The 24,296-nt window shown below is 44.4% G+C and overlaps 1 long non-coding RNA gene across 1 annotated transcript; it reads left to right on the top strand.

The window, feature by feature from the left end:
• The first annotated feature begins 345 nt into the window (after positions 1-345).
• LOC141083172 (uncharacterized) lies at positions 346-24,066 on the top strand. Its single transcript, XR_012230664.1, has 3 exons — positions 346-396; positions 22,918-23,043; positions 23,697-24,066. It is a non-coding gene; the product is annotated as an uncharacterized lncRNA (long non-coding RNA).
• The last annotated feature ends 230 nt before the right edge of the window (positions 24,067-24,296 follow it).

The raw sequence follows: 24,296 nt of genomic DNA, 5'->3' as shown, positions 1-24,296 counted from the left end.
TTCCCAGTGAATGCATTTGTCTTGGTTGACAGCAATGCTAAAGTTCAAAAACGCATCAAAAATGCTACGTGTGAACATAGCCCAAGGTGTGGAGGAGCATTTTTGTTTTTGGTTATTTATTTTGCCTTATATTGCAAGTCATTACTCTGGAAAGTATGTTACTTATATATTTCCCTGGAAAATCCATTTTGGTTTGGTTTTTGTATATTTTATTGTGAGTCTATAAAAGTGGCGTAGTACTCTGACAACATTGCTCACATCTGTGACCTGGGACCTGGCATTTAAGTGCTCGCCCATCACTTATAAGAACCTGACCTAAATGCTTAAAATGTTTTGGCCATGTGATGGACACAAAGTGGCAGGCTTATCGGGAGACAGAGCTTTGATAGCTGTATTGTAAGTGAAATCAGTTGTGCACCAATGCGCCCATCACATGATGAACTTTTACAGAGAGTCATTTTATGGGTAAACTGTAAACTGATGTCAGAAGGGCATTATTTGTAGAATTTGTAATATTATTTAAGAATTTCATGTTTCTCCTAATATCCGCATTACTAAAAATGTATTTTCCAAATACAGACATTCCTATGACCAGGCTGTGTTGCTGTAAATCTCTTTCGTAGTGTTGTGCCCCCAGGACTGTGCTCTATCAATATGCTATTCATCTTTAATATTTTCCTTTACCATCAACACTCATATCGCATAAATATTTATATCCTTCTCTTTCCTAAATTATTTACACATTTACTGCTATCACTATTATGCATGCGTCCTTCATGTGTAAGAAAAGTTCACCTTTATAAAAATGGAAAAGCTCTAACTCCAATGCTGAGTGTGCGAGTGGGAGTTCCAGTTGGGTGGATGCTGCAAGAACAATTATGTTGCAGAAGATTTGATTCTTTGTAACTTCTCAACTCACTGGCTCAGAATACACCATGCCGAAAGAAATAGGTTTTCAGCTATATCAACACAACCATGTTACTGAACCATGCCAGCAAAACTAAAAATGAAGGCAACGTATATTGGATTTAATTCAACTATTTACATGGTTGAACACACAGTATGGAGTGTATTTACTAAGGTCAGTTTTGGGTTAACCTTCTTGATCTAGTGTTTAATCCATATTTACTATACTCTGTTCAAAAGCATTACAGACATTTGCAGACTGCAGGAATATATGAAAGTAGCTGAAGAGTCCGGCGTTGCCTGGGCATAGTAACCAACTGTGGTTAGTTATAACAAATTATAATGATTATATTGCACATAAAAACCGTGCATCTAATCCTATCCTGTGTGATACTGACTGCTGAGCCATGTATCTAATACTATTCTGTGTGATACAGTCTGCTGAGCCGTGTATCTATTCTTATCCTGTGTGATACTGACTGCTGAGCTGTGTATCTAATCCTATCCTGTGTGATATTGACTGCTGAGCTGTGTATCTAATCCTATCCTGTGTGATACTGACTGCTGAGCTGTGTGTCTAATCCTATCCTGTGTGATACTGTCTGCTGAGCTATGTATCTAATACTATCTCCTGTGTGATACTGACTGCTGAGCTGTGTATCTAATCCTATCCTGTGTGATATTGCCTGCTGAGCCATGTGTCTAATCCTCTCCTGTGTGATACTGACTGCTGAGCTGTGTGTCTAATCCTATCCTGTGTGATACTGCCTGCTGAGCTATGTATCTAATCCTATCCTGTGTGATACTGACTGCTGAGCTGTGTATCTAATCCTATCCTGTGTGATACTGACTGCTGAGCTGTGTATCTAATCCTATCCTGTGTGATACTGACTGCTGAGCTGTGTATCTAATCCTATCCTGTGTGATACTGCCTGCTGAGCTATGTATCTAATCCTATCCTGTGTGATACTGACTGCTGAGCTGTGTATCTAATCCTATCCTGTGTGATACTGACTGCTGAGCTGTGTATCTAATCCTATCCTGTGTGATATTGACTGCTGAGCTGTGTATCTAATCCTATCCTGTGTGATACTGACTGCTGAGCTGTGTGTCTAATCCTATCCTGTGTGATACTGTCTGCTGAGCTATGTATCCAATACTATCCTGTGTGATACTGACTGCTGAGCTGTGTATCTAATCCTATCCTGTGTGATATTGCCTGCTGAGCCATGTGTCTAATCCTCTCCTGTGTGATACTGACTGCTGAGCTGTGTGTCTAATCCTATCCTGTGTGATACTGCCTGCTGAGCTATGTATCTAATCCTATCCTGTGTGATACTGACTGCTGAGCTGTGTATCTAATCCTATCCTGTGTGATACTGACTGCTGAGCTGTGTATCTAATCCTATCCTGTGTGATACTGACTGCTGAGCTGTGTATCTAATCCTATCCTGTGTGATACTGCCTGCTGAGCTATGTATCTAATCCTATCCTGTGTGATACTGACTGCTGAGCTGTGTATCTAATCCTATCCTGTGTGAAACTGACTGCTGAGCTGTGTATCTAATCCTACCCTGTGTGATACTGACTGCTGAGCTGTGTATCTAATCCTATCCTGTGTGATACTGACTGCTGAGCCATGTGTCTAATCCTCTCCTGTGTGATACTGACTGCTGAGCTGTGTGTCTAATCCTCTCCTGTGTGATACTGACTGCTGAGCTATGTATCTAATCCTATCCTGTGTGATACTGACTGCTGAGCAGTGTGTCTAAGGGTACCGTTACACCTAGCGATGCACCAGCGATCCTGACCAGCGATATGACGCGGTCAGGATTGCTGGTACATCGCTAGGTGGTCGCTAGTGAGCTGCCACACTGGCAGATCTCACCAGCGACATCGCTGAGGACGGGGATCGCTACTTACCTGTCTGATGCGGCGATCCTGCGTCCTCCCGCCCGGCTCCACGCGTCGCTCGTCGGCGCCACAGGAAGCGCAGCAGGAAGTGGCCGACGAGGAATGATCCAGGATCTTCTCGCGCGATCAGCGATAACCAGCGGGGGAGCCGGTCGGAGGTAGGTATCACATGCAGTGATATCGCTAGCAATATCGCTGCAACGTCACAAAATCGGTAACTTTACAGCGATATTGCTAGCGATATCGCAGTGTGTAATGGGGGCTTAATCCTATCCTGTGTGATACTGCCTGCTGAGCTGTGTATACAATCCTATCCTTTGTGATACTGGGCTCCCCCTGCAGTCTGTGTCAGAGGGTGGTCTGTGTTGGCATGGTAATAAATTGTGTTATTTCCAGCCTTACAGAAGGACGATAACACCATAGAAATGATAAGAATAATAGGCCTCAGTTACCATAACTGTCTACAAAGAAAACTGTTGCTGATAGCAACCAATCACAGCTCATTTTTCATCTTTTAAACAGCTCTGGGACAGAGTGGCGAGTTTTGAATGGCGACTTTTGTGTTTCGACTTTTATGTGGCGAGGTTGGTGTATGTGTGGTGAAATGTGTGCTGAGGGTGGTATATGTGTTGAAGCACGTGGTAATGTGTGGTACATTTTGTGTGTGTGTTCATATCCCCATGTGTGGTGAGTATCCCATGTCAGGGCCCCACCTTAGCAACTGTACGGTATATACTCTTTGGCGCCATCGCTCTCATTCTTTAAGTCCCCCTTGTTCACATCTGGCAGCTGTCAATTTGCCTCCAACACTTTTCCTTTCACTTTTTCCCCATTATGTAGATAGGGGCAAAATTGGTGAATTGGAACGCGCGGGGTTAAAATTTCACCTCACAACATAGCCTATGACGCTCTCGGGGTCCTGATGTGTGACTGTGCCAAATGTTGTGGCTGTAGCTGTGACGGTGCGGATGCCAATCCCGGACATACATACACACCCACATTGAGCTTTATATATTAGATGAGGCAAACTTTTATTTTTGTTTTCTAAAATTCTGTTTCAAGAACCTGAAGGCAAAATATTCATCATGTGGTATTTTAAAAATTCAGTGGGGAAAAGAAGTATTTGATACCCATCAGATTTTGCAAGTTTTCCCACCTACAAAGAATGGAGAGGTCTGTAATTTTTATTGTAGCTACACTTTAACTGTGTACAGACCTCTCCATTCTTTGTAGGTGGGAAAACTAGCAAAATGATCAGTGTATCATAAGCTTATTTTTCCCACTGTACCCACTGTATACATATATAATTCTGAGATACTGTAACTGAAATGCAGAGTGGTGGTGGGGGGCCGCCTTTAATTTTCCTAAATGTCCCCCATTGTGGGGGCATCAAGAAAGAACACTGGTGGAAACATTGTGTGGATGCATTCCATGAACATCACACTTATTTTAAAACTTCTATATAGTGATTAATTTTCCTCTTGGTTGCAGGGTACTTGAATAAATTTCCCTTCTGAATGCAGGCAATTAATGTGAGTCTTAACAGTATTACAGCATGGGGTCAGCTTATCGTCAGATAGTATTTGATAAAACAAGAGATTTCCGTGTCCTACAGTCATGGCCGAAAATGCTGACACCCTTGAAATTGTGCCAGAAATAACTTATTGCTCCCAGAAAATGATTGCATCTATACATGTTATGTTATACACATTTATTTCCTATGTGTATATTGGAACAACACAAACAAAATTGAGGGAAAAAAAGGCAAATTGGACATGATTTCACCCAAAACTCCAAAAATGGGCCGCACAAAAAAAGGGAAAAAAAAAGTGCTATCTAATGTATATATGAAATAGTCACCTGCAAAATTGCTATGAAAAATACAGTAAAAAAGAAGGTACTTTTATGGATCTCTGCCCTGATATGTCACCTCTCCTGGACAAAAAACCCTACAATTTGTGAATATGTCATATACATGTGAATATTTACTGTACACTATATAGCGCTTTTTTTCCTTTTTTCTCATTTTTTATGACAGCAATGCAGTTTCCATGTTCTAGAGCAGTGGTTCCCCAACTCCAGTACTCAAGAGCCACCAACGGTTCATGTTTTCAGGATTTCCCTTAAAATTGCGCAGGTGAGTAGTGTTGAGCGATACCATCCGATATTTAGAAATATCGGATCGGATTGGATCGGACCGATACCCAAAAAGTATCGGGTATCGCTGATTCCGATACCGGAAGTCCCATGCAAGTCTATGGGACAGAAATATCGGAAGTAATTGTGGGCGGTGCGTGGGCGGACACTGTGCGTATCTGTGTGTGTGGGCCAGGTCTGTATGGGCCTCTAGGGGGTCTGTGCGGGCCTGCCGGGGCTCTGTGCAGGCTGCCGGGGCTCTGTGCGGGCCTGCCGGGGCTCTGTGCGGGCCTGCCGGGGCTCTGTGCGGGCCTGCCGGGGCTCTGTGCAGGCATCGTCCGATGGGACTAAAAGTCCCATCGGGCTATGCCTGCTACAATGACAGTGATTGACACATTAGCCAATGATGGGACAGTAGTAGTCCCATCATCCGGCTAATGTGTTGAATGTAAAAAAAACCCAAAAAACATACTACATACATACTACATACATATATACTATATTCATACATACTACATACAGTACATACTACATACATACTACATACCTTCATACAATACATACATATAGACATACAGTACATATAACATAGAGTACATACTCACCATCACTTGTCACTTTGTTCCCCGAAGCCTGTGTCATCTCTAAAAAATAATAAAATAACAAACAACCGATATACTCCGTGATCCGCAGAAATCCACGAGTGTCCCACGACGATCTCCCGTGGAGAACAGCAGCATCAGCTGATGCCACCGCTGTTATGAATGAGTCACCGAAGGAGGAAAAAACAAAAATAAAAGCTAAGTCCAGAAAACCGGAGAGGTTGGTAGATATCGGATTGCAGACCCCTGATCCTATCCACAACAACTAACAGTAGCCGTGGGGGGTTCCTACGATGCCCTAGACCCCCTCGATCACAGACGGAGAACTAAATAGGCCTAAAGAAAGAAAGGGGAAATCTAAACTGGCCCAGAGCAGACCCCAAAGCAATAGGCAGCCCCCAACATATAATGACGGTGAAGCAAGATGAAAACACTAACACAGATAGAAAGATAGGTTGAGCAAACGATGGGGCCCAAGCTAACTAAAAAGGACAGGAAAGAAAAGCTGCTGTCTGCAATCCGTAAAAAACCCTACCAAAAAATGTGCCAACCGTCTGATAGGAAAAACAGGCCCTGAAGTTGTTAGCACTTCAAAAAGACTATATCAGCACTCGGGTAAATTCTGAAGACAGAGCAAAGAGACAAACTGATCAGAGACAAAAATGGAACTCAGCGCATCCCCGACCGGGGATGGCTGAACTTCAAAAAACAAGGAACACAAAACAAAACTATTAAGTTCAAAAACTTATCTTTGGGAAGCAGGAATCAGACTGGGCTCCAAGAATCCAGCAGAGAAATCACCAGTGACTCAGAAGGGCGTCGGCTGCCTTATATCCAGTCAGAATTTCCTGTTACCCAGACATCATCTACCAGACCAGGTGTTTGGTAATCAGCCTCACTACCTTCCTTCACCACGCACAGACCCCCGGCAGGCCCGTACAGACCCCCGGCAGGCCCGTACAGACCCCCGGTAGGACCGCACAGAGCCCCGGCAGGCCCGCACAGAGCCCCGGCAGGCCCGCACAGAGCCCCGGCAGCCCGTACAGACTCCCGGCAGGCCCGTACAGACCCCCGGTAGCCCGCACAGAGCCCCGGCAGGTCCGCACAGACCGCGCATCATGATGCGCACAGACCGCGCATCATGATGACATCATTTCAGCAGCCAATCACAGCCACAACACTGGCTCATTGCATTATGGGAACTTCCGATTCCGGTATTGTAAAAATATCGGTACTCGATATCGGAATTCCGATACAGCGAATATCGGCCGATACCCGATATTTGCAGTATTGGAATGCTCAACACTACAGGTGAGGTCTGCTCACCTGTACAGGAAATAATTCCACCACCTGGGTGATACTAAGGAAATCCTTAAAACCTGACCTGTTGGTGGCTCTTGAGGACTGGAGTTGGGGAACATTGTTCTAGAGTAATCATTCTTGGTAAATCATGGTACAACTGTGACGAACGTCAGCTTATGCTGAGTCGTTTTCTTGAGAGAGTGGACCCTCTGGGCCGTGGCACCCACCCACCGAGGGCGAGCTGACCTTGTGAGAACCCACCGCCTGTACAGGGAGTGTCAGGGGCAAGACCAAGGGGGTGAGCCACCACGGCAGCTGGACCAGACGGCCGGCTCAGGGGACACTATTGAGTGTCTGGCAACAGGAAGAGCAAGAAGCAAGACAAGACAAGACGTAGGTGCAAGGTATCTTCATTAGGATAACTTCAGAATCACATTCAGTGTAAAAACGTGAGAACAAGCAAAACGTGCAAAGTGCGTGCGTGGGCACGCCAAGGTCCATAGCATGGTATGTGCCAGGTGGCACGCCTAGGTACAGGTAAAGGCACAATGGCATTGGACTCTGGACCGCTGGCACCGATCGACATGACCAAGGCATCAGGCTGCGGACATCAGCTCCGGACATCAGGCCGCAGTCATCCAGCTTATGATCTCTGGCAACGATCGGCAGGTTCCGGGCATCCGGCAGGCAAACCAGGGTTCAGGCAAGGAGGCACGTCAGATATCCAGGCATGGTGCGTGATAGGGAACACGGCAAGGTCCAAGGCTAGGTGCAAGGCTAGGTGCGTGTGTAGGGGACACGCCAGGGTTCAAGGCTAGGTGCAAGGCAAGGTGCGTGTGTAGGGGACATGCCAGGGTTCACAAAACGAGACAGGGTGCGTGTAGAGACATGCCAAAGCACAAGGTAAGACAGAGTGCGTGTGTCGAGACACGCCAAGGCACAAGGTAACAAAGCAGAGTCCTGCGCGTGCAAAGAGGCACGCCAGTGTCAGGCGAGGCAGAGTCCTGCGTGTGCAGAGAGGCACGCCAGGGTCAGGGTTCCAGGACAGGGTTAGGGCCTGTGCGTGCAAGAGGGCACGACAGGGGACATGGCAAAGCCTGCGCGCACTTTTAAAGAAGCACGGGGAGGTATGCCATGGGTAGGTGAGGCCTGCGCGTGCTATAGAGAGCACGTAGAGCACAGTGCAGAAACAGCGTGAGGTGCAAGGGAGCACAGAGGGCACGGCTGGGGCACTGGCTAGCTGATCGGGCTGCGGCACTGACAGACGAGCAAGACTCCAGCGAACCCGACTGAGGCATGGCAGGCGACACAGCTGACACTGACCGACGAGCACGGCTGAGGCACAAGCAGGCGGGCACGGCTAGGGCGGGCACGGCTGAGGCACAATCAGGAGGCTAGGAAGGCCAGGCACATGCAAAGGGCACACGAAGAAACAGAGCAAGGGAAGACAAGACGAGAAACAAGACAGAGCTTAGGCAGTGTACGGAACCAGGGACGGAAGCATAGGCATAAACACAAAATCAGGTCAGAGCAAGAACAGAGCTAGCAGTGGAGCGTAGGCCGAAGCCCAGAGCCGGGCCAAGGGAGAACCTTGGGATTAGCCTAGAAACGTGCAAGAGAGCACAATAGGAAAGAGTCTAGCAGCAGAGCGTAGGCGAAGCCCAGAGCCGGTTCAAGGCAGAGCCTTGGGAATAGACATGGAAAGGAGCACCAAAAGTAAGAGAGGAGGAATGGTGCATGTGCCAGAGAGCACTACAGAGCACCATAGGAGAGAGCGAGGCAGAGCAAGCAAAGACTGAGACCATAGGGAGGAACAAGGCAGAGCATAGCGAAGGCAAGACATGGCAAAAACAGGCAAGGTAGAGAATAACAGAAGGACTACAAGTCCAAGCAGGACAAGGACGAACATGGCACAGCGGACAAACATAAGACAAGGCACGGGACAAGAGATGGAGTACGAGCACGGAGCGTGTGCAGAGACGCACGACAGAGCAGAGTGCAAGGGCACAGAATAGAGGGAGCGACCCAGCAGACCAAGCGGCCATGCAGGGAAGCAATACAATACTCAGGCCCTGAGCATATTAAGGGGCGGTCTAATATAGGGCATAGCACCTCCTCTTCCGGGTCAGGACCAGGGGAGAACTTCCTAGTTCAGATGCTCCAGGATCGCAGAGCACAGTCACATGATCAGTGTTTCAGACATGACGAGATGATCGCAGAAGCAGACAGTGCAGGATCCTAGGAAAGGTCACATGATCAGAGTTTCAGACATGATGAGATGATTGCAGAACCAGACAGTGCAGGATCCTAGGAAAGACACATGATCAGGGATTCTAGACATGACGAGAAGATCACAGAAGGCAAAGCAGAAACGCAGGCATCTTGCAGCTCAGCAGACATGAGGTGAGTGTGCACACTGCTCTAGGGAACAAGCAGGATAGCAGACATGAGATGCGCGTGCACACCGCTCCAGGGTCATGAGGCAAAACAGACATGGAGGACATAACAGACATGGCGAGCATGACAACAACCTTTATCGTTTTTCAATTTATACGCTTTTTTTGGTTGACACCTGTTCACACTAGGTTGGATGTGCTGGTCCTTTTCTCTATTTGTATCAAACCCTTTTTGGACAAGTGCACTCCCACTCCCATCAGCCACAGGTGATTTTAACCCCTTCACCCCCAAGGGTGGTTTGCACGTTCATGACCGGGCCAATTTTTACAATTCTGACCACTGTACCTTTATGAGGTCATAACTCTGGAACGCTTCCATGGATCCCGGTGATTCTGCCATTGTTTTCTCGTGACATATTGTACTTCATGTTAGTGGTAAAATTTCATTCAAATAACTTGCGTTTATTTGTGAAAAAAATGGAAATTTGGCAAAAATTTTGAAAATTTCGCAATTTTCCAACTTTGAATTTTTATGCCCTTAAATCACAGAGATACGGCACACAAAAAACTTGATAAGTAACATTTCCCACATGTTTACTTTACATCAGCACAATTTTGGAACCAAAATTTTTTTTTGTTAGGAAGTTATAAGGGTTAAAAGTTGATCAGCGATTTCTCATTTTTACAACACCATTTTATTTTTAGGACCACATCACATTTGAAGCCACTTTGAGGGGTCTATATGATAGAAAATACCCAAAAGTGACACCATTCTAAAAACTGAACCCCTTAAGGTGCTCAAAACCACATTCAAGAAGTTTATTAACCCATTAGGTGCGTCACAGGAATTTTTTTGAATATTTAAAAAGAAATGAACATCTAACTTTTTTTCACAAAAAAAATACTTCAGGTTCAATTTTTTTATTTTACCAAGGGTAACAGGAGAAATTGGACTGCAAAAGTTATTGTGCAATTTGTCCTGAGTACGCTGATACCTGATTTGTGGGGGGAACGACTGTTTCGGCGCATGGCAGAGCTCAGAATGGAAGGAGCGCCGTTTGACTTTTTCAATGCAAAATTGGCTGGAATTCAGATCGGACGCCATGTCATGTTTGGAGAGTCCCTGATGTACCTAAACAGTGGAAACCCCCTACAAGTGACCCCATTTTGGAAACTAGACCCCCCAAGGAACTTATCTAGATATGTGGTGAGAACTTTGAACCCACAAGGGCTTTACAGAAGTTTATAACGTACAGCGGTACAATTAAAAAATCATATTTTTTCCACAAAAATGATCTTTTCACCCCAATTTTTATTTTCCCAAGGGTAACAGGACCCTAAAAGTTATTGTGCAATTTGTCTTGAGTATGCTGATACCCCACATGTGGGGGTAAACCACTATTTGGGTGCATGGCAGAGCTCGGAAGGGAAGCAGCGCCATTTGACGTTTTTGGCTGGAATTGAGATCGGACATCATGTCGCGATTGGAAAACCCCTGATGTACCAAAACAGTGGAAACCCCCCACAAATGACACCATTTTGGAAACTAGACCCCCTAAGGAACTTATCTAGATGTGTGGTGAGAACTTTGAACCCCCAAGGGCTTCACAGAAGTTTATAACATAAAGCCGTACAATTAAAAAATCATATTTTTTCCACAAAAATGATCTTTTCACCCTCAATTCTTATTTTTCCAAGGGTAACAGCACCCTAAAAGTTATTGTGCAATTAATTTGTCCTGAGTATGCTGATACCCCACATGTGGGGGTAAACCACTATTTGGGCGCATGGCAGAGCTCGGAAGGGAAGCAGCGCCATTTGACGTTTTTGGCTAGAATTGAGATCGGACATCATGTCGCGATTGGAAAACCCCTGATGTACCAAAACAGTGGAAACCCCCCACAAATGACACCATTTTGGAAACTAGACCCCCCAAGGAACTTATCTAGATGTGTGGTGAGAACTTTGAACCCCCAAGAGCTTCACAGAAGTTTATAACATAAAGCCGTACAATTACAAAATCATATTTTTTCCACAAAAATGATCTTTTCACCCTCAATTTTTATTTTCCCAAGGGGAACAGGACCCTAAAAGTTATTGTGCAATTTGTCCTGAGTATGCTGATACCCCACATGTGGGGGTAAACCACTATTTGGGCGCATGGCAGAGCTTGGAAGGGAAGCAGCGCCATTTGACGTTTTTGGCTGGAATTGAGATCGGACATCATGTCGCGATTGGAAAACCCCTGATGTACCAAAACAGTGGAAACCCCCCAAAAATGACACCATTTTGGAAACTAGACCCCCTAAGGAACTTATCTAGATGTGTGGTGAGAACTTTGAACCCCCAAGGGCTTCACAGAAGTTTATAACATAAAGCCGTACAATTAAAAAATCATATTTTTTCCACAAAAATGATCTTTTCACCCTCAATTCTTATTTTTCCAAGGGTAACAGCACCCTAAAAGTTATTGTGCAATTAATTTGTCCTGAGTATGCTGATACCCCACATGTGGGGGTAAACCACTATTTGGGCGCATGGCAGAGCTCGGAAGGGAAGCAGCGCCATTTGACGTTTTTGGCTGGAATTGAGATCGGACACCATGTCGCGATTGGAAAACCCCTGATGTACCTAAACAGTGGAAACCCCCCACAAATGACACCATTTTGTAAACTAGACCCCCCAAGGAATTTATCTAGATGTGTGGTGAGCACTTTGAACCCCCCAGTGCTTCACAGAAGTTTATAACGCCCGGGCGTGAAAATAAAAAATTCGTATTTTTTCCACAAACATGATCTTTTAGTCACCATTTTTTTTATTTTCCCAAGGGTAACAGGAGAAATTGAACCCCAAATCTTGTTGTCCAATTTGTCCTGAGTACGCTGACACCCCATATGTGGGAGAAAACTACTGTATGGACACACATCAGGGCTCGGAAGGGAAGTAGTGACGTTTTGGAATGCAGACATTGATGGAATGGTCTGCGGGTGTCATGTTGCCTTTGGAGAGCCCCTAATGTACCTAAACAGTGGAAACCCCCCACAAATGACCCCATTTTGGAAACTAGACCTCCTAAGGAACTTATCTAGATGTGAGGTGAGCACTTTGAACCCCCAAGGGCTTCACAGAAGTTTATAATGCCCGGGCATGAAAATAAAAAAATCGTATTTTTTCCACAAACATGATCAGTTAGTCCCCAATTTTTTCACTTTCCCAAGGGTAACAGGAGAAATTGGACCTCAAAAGTTGTTGTCCAATTTGTCATGAGTATGCTGACACCCCATATGTGGGAGAAAACTACTGTTTGGACACACGTCAGGGCTCGGAAGGGAAGTAGTGACGTTTTGGAATGCAGACTTTGATGGAATGGTCTGCGGGTGTCATGTTGCCTTTGGAGAGCCCCTAATGTATCTAAACAGTGGAAACACCCACAAATGACCCTATTTTGGAAACGAGAACCCCTAAGGAACTTATCTAGATCTGTGGTGAGCACTTTGAACCCCCAAGGGCTTCACAGAAGTTTAGAATGCCCGGGCATGAAAATAAAAAAATCGTATTTTTTCCACAAACATGATCAATTAGTCCCCAATTTTTTCATTTTCCCAAGGGTAACAGGAGAAATTGGACCCCAAAAGTTGTTGTCCAATTTGTCATGAGTACGCTGACACCCCATATGTGGGAGAAAACTACTGTATGGACACACGTCGGGGCTCGGAAGGGAAGCAGTGACGTTTTGGAATGCAGACTTTGATGGAATGGTCTGCGGGTGTCATGTGCGTTTGGAGAGCCCCTGATGTACCTAAACTATTGAAACTCCCCACAAGTGACCCCATTTTGGACACTAGACCCCCTCACAGAACTTATCTAGATGTGTGGTGAGCACTTTGAACCCCCAAGTGCTTCACAAAAGTTTATAACGCTCGGACGTGAAAATATAAAAATCATTTTTTTCCACAAAAATGATATTTTTGCCCCCAAATTTTTATTTTCCTAAGGGTAACAGGAGAAATTGGACCCCAAAAATTGTTTTGCAATTTGTCCTGAGTAGGCTAATACCCTACATGTGGGGGTAAAACACTGTTTGGGCGCATGGCAGAGCTTGGGATGGAAAGAGCACCATATGACTTTTTCAACTCAGAATTGGCTGAAATTGAGATCAGACGCAATGTTGCATTTGGAGAGCCCCTGATGTGCCCAAACAGTGGAAACCCCCAATTCTAACTCCAACCCGAACCCCAACACACCCCTAACCCTAATCTCAGCCCTAACCCTAACCCTAGCCCTAACCCTAGCCCTAACCCTAGCCCTAACCCTAACCCTAGCCCTAACCCTAGCCCTAGCCCTAACCCTAGCCCTAACCCTAATGGAAAAATGGAAATAAATACATTTTTTTTATTTTATTATTTTTCCCTAACTAAGGGGGTGATAACGGGGGGTTTGATTTACTATTTGTGGTGGTTTTTATGTTTGGCAGCTGTCGCACGCTAAAAGACGCTTTTTATTGTAAAAATAGTTTTTGCATCACCACATATTGAGAGCTATAATTTTTCCGTATTTTGACCCACCGAGTCATGTGAGGTCTTATTTTTTGCGAGACGAGTTGACGTTTTTATCGGTACCATTTTTGGGCACGTGACATTTTTTGATCGCTTTTTATTCCGATTTTTGGGATGCAGAATGAACAAAAACCAGCGTTTCATGAATTTCTTTTGGGGGGGTGCGTTTACACCGTTCCGCGTGTGGTAAAATTTATAAGGCGGTTTTATTCTTCAGGTCAGTATGGTTACAGCGATACCTCATTTAGGTCGTTTTTTCATGTTTTGTCGGTTTTATGCAATGAAAACTATTTTATATAAAAAATAATTATTTTTGCATCGCTTTATTCTGCGAGCTATAACTTTTTTATTTTTTTGCTGATGATGCTGTGTGGCAGCTCGTTTTTTGCGGGACAAGATGACGTTTTCAGCGGTACCATGGTTATTTATATCCGTCTTTTTGATCACGCGTTATTACACTTTTTGTTTGGCAGTATGATAATAAATCATTATTTTCTGCTTCGTTTTTTATTTTTATTTTTTAAGGGGTTCACTAAAGGGGTTAACTAATGGGACAGTTTTATAGGGCAGGTCGTTACGGACGCGGCGGTACCTAATATGTGTACTTTTATTGTTTGTTTTTTTTATTATTTTCAAAAAATGAATTTATTGGGGAATATTTATTTTTTTTTTTACTAATTTATTTGGCGATTTTTTTTAATTTATTTTTACATTTTTTTTATTTTTTTTTTACTTTATTACATAGTCCCAGGTGGGACATCACTGTCCTGTGACAGATCGCTGATCTGTCACATCACAGATCACTGTGACAGATCAGCGATCTGTCACAGGCAGTGCCGAAGGCTTCCTCATGCCTGCGCTTTGCAGGCACTGAGGAAGCCAGCTTCCTCAGGTCCCCGAAGGCCCCCGTCGCCATCTTGGATTCGGGGGCCTGGAGGATAGGAGCCCCCCGCAGCAGCGCTGCACATTGCACTGCCGTGGGGGGCTCAGGGAAGCACGGAGGGAGCCCCCTCCCTGCCAATGCTTCCCTTTAACTCCTGGTACACCGCGATCATGTCGACTGCGCCTGTGCATTAGCATCTATCACGTTCCCATAGATGCTAGTTTGCAAGCACCTGTGCCAGCTCCTTGTTGCTGCAGCCAAGAAAATTTACACTACAACAAAATGGCACCAGAGGCGGCGCAGTAGCATCTATCAGTATGAAATAGATGCTAATGCGCAGGCGCAGCCGACGGTGCCATATTGATGTAGTGTGATTTTTTTTTCAGCACAGTAATATAATAGGCATTAACTGACAAGTGATAGTGTGCAGGTGCTGCAATTTTGATGAAGTGACATGTTTTTTCAAATACACACATTAGTATATTCATTATGCAAACTAGGGGGCATGTCATGAGGAATCAGTGACCTGTCAGCAGTCTGCATTATGAATATATGATTAGAGAACCACATACACCAACCCCACCTTAGGGCCCAAGAATCTCATTATTGCAAAACTGAAAATAAAAATTAAGAAAAAAAACACATGATGGATATCATCAATCTTCTGTGTGTAGGTTACTGAGCACAATCCTGCTGACAGGTTCCTTTAAAGTAGTTAGCTGGTCCATTCCTGCCTCATAAATTGTAGTCTTTTTTGCCCAGGAGAGGTGACATATCAGGACAGAGACCCAACTTTCGAAGGACTCCTTGACCTGGCAGTTGGGTTCACATACTGTATATTGGCCAATCTATGCGATAAGTACCTTCTTTTTTACTGTATTTTTCATAGCAATTTTGCAGATGAATAATTTATATATACATTATGTAGCACTTTTTTCCTCTTTTCCCATTTTCTATGGCAGTAATGCAATTTCAATGTCCTAGTGTAATCATTCTTGGTAAATCATAGTGCAACCTTTATCGTTTTCAAGTTATACACTTTTCTTTGATTGGCACCTGTTCACACTAGGTTGGATGTGCTGGTCTTTTTCTCTATTTGGTTTAATGTATAGGTCTGTCTCCAAGGTACCACTAGTAGTGATGGTAACCATTGTATCTAAAAAATGAATAGAGCGGTTATCATGTTGAATATAAAAGGTTAGTCTGGGAATGCAGGTATTCAAGTCTTGGAAAAAAGGCTTTCATTGCTGCCTGACCAAACAAGAAAAATGTCATCTATATAAGGCTTCCAACATTTGGCAAAGCTTTGAAAGAAGGTATGGCTATAGACAAAAAACATTTCAAACTTGGCCTTGAATATGTTTGAATAAGGAGACGCCATATTGGATCCCATAACTATACCTCTTTTTTGAAAATTAAATTGGTCTACAAATAGAAAGTAAGTTTTGGTCAGCATAAGTGTGAGGAGGTCAATGCAGAACTGTCTTTAATCATGTGTGAGTATTGTGTTATTCTTAAAGAACTCAAAGACTGCTTTTGTGCCCATTTGGTGGTCTATACTGGTCTATAGACTATTGACGTTAAGGGTGACAAGTTTGCTACCCAATGGAATATTTTCAATTGTCTGTGTGGATTGAAGAAAGTCTGATATGTTCCTGAGATAAGAGGTAATTTTTGAAATGTGTGGGGTCAATATTTTCTCCAGAGTAATAGCCAGAGGGGATAAAATAAAATTAGTTGATGTGACAATCGGTAGGTTTGTATTCACTTTAGGAAGTGTGTAAAGCACTGGAATGACTGGATGTTGATAATAAAAAATTTAACCAAGTTTAGAGTCAATGATGCCCATCCGTAAGTGGCGTTTTACTAAATCTTTGATTATACAAGCGATTTTGAAAGTAAGGTTATGGGAAATAGGGGAATATGTGACTGTGTCATTCAATTGGGAGTGTATTTCAGAAATATAGAGTGAGTGGTCCATCACCACAATGGCACCCCCTTTATCGACAGGTTTAATGACCAGCTCGTTCCTTGATCTTAATCTGGTCAATGCCCTGTTTTCTTCATGTGTTAGGTTAAATTTAATTAGTAAATGTCCCCTTTCAATGGAATGTAGTGTCTCTGAGATATCTCATTGAACGAGACTAATGTACGTTTCACAAGGATGATGTGAGTGGGTGGTTGAATATTAAAGGGAATTCATAAGTGTAGTTTTTGAAGAGTAAATGTCATGGGTGGAGAATCAGAATTTTCCATAGTCACGTTCAGCGAAGTGTGCCTTTAGGCGTACAATCTGGTAGAATCAGAGAAGTTCATGGTCCAACAAAAAGGTATTAAAGGTGGGAGTGGGGTAAAAGGCGAGAAACTTTTGAAGTAATGTCAATTCTGCAGGGGAGAGACAATATGACGAAATGTTGAAGATGATACCTGTGATTTTGTCATCCTGGGGTTGTCTACTGCAATGTCACCTCCCCCTCCGCATCTTCCTTTGTACAGAAGGGCTAGAAATTACTCTAAAAAATAATTTGAATGCTACGAGCCATGTTTGCTGTTAGAACTTGTAGATGAAGGGCTGTATATGCACTGGCACCTTTCCAAAATTGTGGGTAAGCAACTATGTTTCAAGCATGTGACTTTTGTTCAAATTCAACTGTGGCAAGAAATAACTGTGGCAATATGAAAATCATGCCTGAAGTCAGATAGAAAACAGAGAAGCTGTCATTATTATTATTAATTATTATAGCGCTATTTATTCCATGGTGCTTTACATGTGGAAAGGGGTGCACATAACAAAAAACAAGTACAATTATGTTGAATAAAATGAGTCACTTACTGGCACAGGAAAGAGAGGTCCCTGCCCGTGAGGTCTCACAATCTACAAGGGATGGGTGAGAATACAGTAGGTGAGGGTAGAGGTGGTCATGCAGTGGTTTGGTGGAACAAGGGTTACTGCAGGATGTAGGCTTCTTGGAAAAAGTAGGTCTTTGGTTTCCTTTTGAAGGTTTCCATGGTTGAATGAGAGTCTGATATGTTGGGGTAGAGTGTTCCAGAGTAGGGGGATACACAGAAAAAATCTTGTATGCGATTGTGGAAAGAGGAAATGAGAGTAGAGTAGAGAAGGAGATCTTGTTAGAATCTGAGGTTGCGTGCAGGTATGTACTGGGAGACTGGGTCACAGATGTAAGGAGGAGATAGATTGTGGAAGGCTTTGTATGTCAAGGTTAGGGTTTTGAACTGGAGTCTCTGGTAATGGGGAGCCACTGAAGGGATTGACAGAGAAGAGAGGCCAGGGAATAGCTGGGTATAGATGGATTAGTCGGGCAGCAGAGTTTAGGATAGATTGGAGAGGTGGGAGAGTGTAAGAGGGGAGGTCACAAAGCTGGAGGTTGCAGTAGTCAAGGCAGGAGATGATGAAGGCATGCACTAGTGCTTTTGCAGATTATTGGTTGAGGAATGTGCAGTTCCTGGAAATATTTTTGAGTTGGAGTCGGCAAAAAGTGGAAAGGGCTTGGATGTGTGGTTTGAAGGAGAGATCAGAGTCAAGAGTTACCCTGAGACAGTGAGCTTGCGGGAATGGGGATAGTGGGCAAACATTGACTTTGATGGATAGGTCTGTTGGGGAGGTTGAAAGAGATGGTAGAAAAATGATGAATTCTGTTTTATCCATGTTAAGTTTTAGAAATCTAGCAGAGAAAAAATATGAAATAGCGGACAGACATTGTGGGATTCTGGTTAGTAAGGAGATAATATTGGGTCCATATGTGTGTCATCAGCATAGCAGTGATATTGCAAACCGTGTGACTCTATGAGATGAATTAGTTGGGGAGTATAGTTTGTAAATTGAGGTCACATATCGGGGGTTTCTATTGTTCTGGAACCTCAGGGGCTCTGACAATGTGACATGGCACCCTCAAACAATTCCAGCAAAATCTGAACTCCAATATGGCACTTCTTTGGTGTACTTCTGTGACGCACCTGGGGGTTCAAGTATTTTCAGTTGACAGGTGGATGCGCCTATCGGTTATAGGTTATAATACCCCAATGGCACTAAAAATCCGCTTTGACAAAACGCTAGCGGCAGGATAGGCCAGAACCTCCAAGTTGTCAGATATGAATTTTTTTTAATAATTCTTCAACTAGGGGCCTTCTGGTACTGCAACATTTTATTAGAAATCTCTGCCACAGGAAGGAAAGATGGAAAGTTCTCCTTGTAGCGTAGGTCTAAAAGGGTGACCAACCAGTAATTAGTGCTGTCCAAAATGCATACAAGAAGGTCGTGGGAAAGGCAGCAGAACATAAACTCAGCTATGTGTGACAGATTGCCAACAGCCAAGACTTGCCTGTCCCCATCAAGAGTATGACTGTCTTTCTTCTCCTCTTCATCCTCCCTCTCCTCCTCATCTTCAGGCCATGCACGCTGAACAAATGGGATGAAGATGGTGTAGCTGTAGCGCAGCCATCCAGCTCCTGTTCCTCCTCCTCATTATCACCCAATCCGCGTTCAGAAGTTGAGATGAGTCTGGGCTGTGTAGCATCACCCTGTATAGTTTCTTGCTGCATCTCGACTTAGGGGAAAATATGTAGAACAATAAATGCAGAATAAGAACAGTCTTTTTTATAAAGAACTTATCATGCCCTTTGTGCTCCTCCACGACAGATGATCCTGCAGGGTGTTGCAGCATCAGCAATGACTGAAGCGATGTCCAAAGGGAGGTTCTTTACATGACTGTCCGTCTTCTGGCGGCAGCGGTCGGTGTCCGGTACCTTCCGCTGAGCCCCTAGTCCATGAATATGTGCGACCGAAGCAAACAAGGCCGCAGCACTCCCAGAGTAAAGTGTGAATGGCCATGAAGCAAGTGGCAGGGAACTTGGCTCTGCCTGATCTGCACGTGTGCGGTACTCACAGTCCATGTGCGCATGGCACCTCTATCTCTGGCAGTTGCTGAGTGCATTGCACCTCTCTGCGCAGTGGTCCCACTGCACATGGCGGGGACCAACCGACAAAGCCTGTCACAGCGCCAGTACTTGGGGCATGGAGCGCGCTGCTTGCCTGTCTGTGCGCTACTGCTGTTGCTGGTTGGCGCCAAAACTGACTTCTTCCACATGCCCTGCTGCTTAGCCACGCCCACCAGATTCCGGTTCACAAGGTTGGTCCGGTCCCTTATTATTTCCTCCGGACAACAGGGGAGACAGCCTCAATGGTTCCAGACCCGGCAAAGGACAGGTACCCGCGGCCCAGTCTTCCTCCTGACAGGCACACACTGCATACTTTCACAAGTAGGTCAGGCAGATCTGGGTAGGTTTTGAGAAACTGATGAACCACTAAGTTGAGCACTTGGGCCAGGCATTTTACGCTCGCGAGGTTGCCAAGCTTCAGTGCCACCACCAGATTACAGCCATTGTCACACATGACCATGCCTGGTTGTAGATTCAAGGGCGACAGCCACAGGTCAGTCTGGTCTGTTAGACCTTTCAACAACTCTGCAGCGGTGTGTGGCTTGTCACCTAAGCAGATTAGCTTTAGCAGAGCCTGTTGCCACTTGGCCAAGGCAGTGCTTCTCAAATGTGACTGATGTTGACATTTTGGAGATGGAGGAAGGGGAGGAGGAGATGCAGGAACTGCTGTAGAAGATGGAGGAAACTCTAATTGAACCAGGACCCGGAATCCTCAGAGTTTGTTGGTGGCACGTGTTCCATCTCAGGGTTTGACTGGGTCCCAGCTTCCTCAATGTTCACCCAGTGTGCCGTAAGGAAATATATCTTCCCTTGCCACAAGCACTTGTCCATGTGTCCGTGTCTAAATGGACCTTCCCAGTAACAGTATAGGTCAGGTCACCGCTGATGCTATGAGACACGTGCTTGTGCAAGGTGGGGGTGGCACACCGGGAGAAATAATGGCAGCTAGGACTGAATATCAAGGGACAGCCGCCGTGAGATTGCTGAAAGCTTCCATCTCCACATGCCTAAATGGCAACATTTCCAAAGCAAGCAGTCTGGAAATGTGTAAGTTTAGTATTGTGACCTGTGGGTTGGTGGCTGCATATACACACTTGAGTTCCAAGGATTGGGGAAGGGACAGCTGAACACTGGGCTGGGACAAGGATGTAGACCTGGTTGCTGACTGTGGTTGCAAGTGTGCAGTGACAGGTGCAGGGTGGGAGGCATCTTCGCCTGTGTCATGGACACGGGATTGGTGTGCACATACAACAGGGGAAGAGGCAGTGGTGTCACCTGCAGATACTGTATCTGGACCCTAGAGTTCAGCCCAACTAGTCAGGTGCTTTGCTGTCATGTCTGAGCATACTGGTGGTGGTCAGGCTGGTAGTTGTGCTGCCCCTGCTGATCCTGGTTTGGCAGATATTGCAAATGATCTTTTTGGGGTTAAGTTGACTGTCTTTAAAAAAGCGCCATACTCGTGATAACCTAAATCTTGGCCTTTCAATTTAACTTCAGCTGTTGTGTCCCACGAATGGGAACAACCTGTAATATCTGTCTGTTATCTCAGCCTTCTTCTCAGCTCGCTTTCTCAAACTGAACATGGAGAAAACAGAATTCATCATCTTTTCCCCATCTCACTCTACCCCTCCACCAGACCTATCCATCAATGTCAATGGCTGCTCACTGTCCCCAGTCCCGCACGCTTGGTGCCTTGCAGTGAGCCTCGACTCTGCCCTCTCTTTCAAACCACATATCCAAGCCCTTGCCACCTCCTGCCACCTCAAACTCAAAAATATTTCCCGGATCCTCGCATTCCTCAACCATGAAACCAGAAAAACACAAGTGCACGCCCTTATCTACCGCCACGACTACTGCAACCTCCTACTCTCTGGCCTCCCCTCTAGCACTCTGGCACCACTCCAGTCCATCCTACACTCTGCTACCTGACTAATCCACCTGTCTCCCAGCTATTCCCCAGCTTCCCCCCTATGCCAGGCCCTTCACTGACTTCCTATTGCCCAGAGGCTCCAGTTCAAAACCCTATCTATGACATACAAAGCCATCCACAACCTATCTCCTCCATACATCTGTGACATGGTCTCCCGGTACCTACCCGCACGCAACCTTCGATCCTCTCAAGATCTCCTTCTCTACTCCCCCCTTATCTCTTCTTCCCACAACCGCATACAAGACTTCTCCCACGCTTCCCCCATACTCTGGAACTGTCTACCCCAACACATCAGTTTCTCACCAACGGAAACCTTCAAGAAGAACTTGAAGACCCACCTGTTCCGACAAGCCTACAGGCTGCAATGATCTTCAGTCTACTGAACCACCGCACAACCAGCTCTACCCTCTACTAGTGTATCCTCACCCATCCCTGTAGACTGTGAGCCCTCACGGGCAGGGTCCTCTCTCCTTCTGTACTTGTGTGTCCCTTGTCTTACACATGTTTATTGTACCTGTCTATATTTCCCCTTTTCACATGTAAAGAGCCATGGAATAAATGGCGCTATATAAATGTATATTAATAATAATTATATATACTCTGTATTGAGTTTTTCCTCCAATCAGCAAATTCTCAGTTGTTGCTAGGTAGAATTAGACTGTGTGAAGATTGTCCCTATTTTCCTCCTGTAGTTGGGCTCTGTATTAGGTTGCGCTTCCCTTCTTCCTCAGTTTAGTCTACAGCAGCCATTACTCTAGACGCATGTGTACTGCCCTGTACAGATAACTCCTTTTTACCTACTGTTCATTGTAAACGAATACAAGATTTTGGAAGAAAACAGCATAATTTCTCCTGGTCTTTCTAACGTTACATTGCCAGTGGAGTTAAACTATCTGCAGACACCTGGAGTACGAGTTATACAATTATCTAAGAAGCTGATTAGAATGCTTGTGATTTGCAGCCATGAGGAAGAGGCAGAATATCACCCTTATTAGTGCTCTGGGTAACAGTTGCTCACATTGTGTCTCTGGCCACCCCACTGCCTCCTCCTGCCTGTTGTAGTGCTGCAGATCCCTCCAACTGTGTGCTGCTGTCCTCGCTCCACATGTCACCTTCTCAGGTTGGTCAGTGACTTCAACGTACACCACCTTGTCTTCACTTCTGCACTCTGGTCCTCCTTTTGACTTTCTGATTTAACAACATCACTTGTTGGCATTTATGTCTCATCATCATTCACCTCTTGTGACAGTAATTGCATTTTCCCTTCCATCAACTTCTCATGACTGTGGCTGCTCAAATATTTTGGAATCACTACCTGCAATTTCCTCTTGTCCAGGCTTGAAACAGGCAAGATGAGAGGCTAGAATCTGTAAATGGAAATGTGAAGAGCTCTTCGGAGTGTCCAAGTGTGGGATCATTTTTTTTCCGGGCACTCAGAATGATGGGAGGAAGGAGGATCAGGGTACGTATTATGTGGTCCAGAATCACAGCTGCTGACGCTAGACCATGTGGAAGACAGTGCTGGAAAACTGACTGGAAGTATTATCTGCTATCCATCCAACAACCTTTTCACACTGGTCTGTCTTCAAGGGTGGTGCTCTGCGCCACCTTACAAAGTGGGACAGGAAGCTGGGTCGACATTATGTGTGTGTTTGTTGTGCTCCCGCAGTAGGCACAGTTTCATCTTGCCCACAGCTTCGGCCTCTGCGCTCACCATCAACATCACATCCACTTCCCTGTCCCTTACCATATGCCTTGCCCATTTTAAATTGCATATGATATATCCCTGTTGAGAAAACTTTGCAGGATTAGTATATAAGGAAAATTTGCCCACCTCAGATGGACTTACACTGCAGGAGCAAGATAGCTATGCTACTGCAACCAATCAAGTATGGCTGTATGCTTTTGACACACAACTGGCGCAGTATGAATGGTGGATCTATTTATTGGGAACCATGGCTCAGCAAGGCCTCAATGAAACCATGGGTTTCAATGCATTTTTGTAATTAGTAAATGTCCTTTTCCACCTATTCCTAGTTTTTATTCATTTTATCCTGTTTTGTAATTGTGTGTTTTTGTGTGTTGGTTTTAACTTTTTCTTTTTTGTTCATCTAGCTTTGAGATATTGCAAGAAGCTTCCTACTTTTTCCTCGCAGGATGATAGGATGTGAACGGCCCTACTTCACCCACATATCTTTTGTGGAACACCTCTATCTTCGTTCTGCTCATCTATTGGTCCTGCTTCTTCATCAAGCTCTTTGAATCACTTGTTTTTTTGTATTTTCTGTTTATTTTTTGTTTTTACATTGGATAAGTTTTTCCAAAGTTTTTTTTTATTTATTCAGCATTTTGCGAATAAAATGGGTTTACACATAATATTGTATAATATAGTATTTCAGTTAAATGGGCCTAATGTGGGAACTATATACATATTCATATGGATTTTAGGGATATTAATCACTGTTATTTATAATATATTATCTGGGTGATTTATAATGGGATTTTATGAGGTTTTCATATTCATATTTATATATTTATTAATTTTAGTCTCTAAAATTGGTATCTAGTGGTATAATATTGTTAGTATGTAGTTATATTTTTATTGTATATTGATGAATTATACTGCATATATATATATATATATAGCTAATCTATTTTTTGTGATGCACTGTTGCTTTAAATATTATATGTTATATTGCTTAATTTTTTCAAAGT

This window comes from Dendrobates tinctorius, unplaced genomic scaffold (genome assembly GCF_039654945.1).
Source record: "Dendrobates tinctorius isolate UK_male_01 unplaced genomic scaffold, ASM3965494v1 ptg000020l, whole genome shotgun sequence".
Lineage (NCBI taxonomy): Eukaryota > Metazoa > Chordata > Amphibia > Anura > Dendrobatidae > Dendrobates > Dendrobates tinctorius.
The sequence above is the reverse complement of the archived record's forward strand: the minus strand, read 5'-3'. Positions and strand labels throughout refer to the sequence as shown.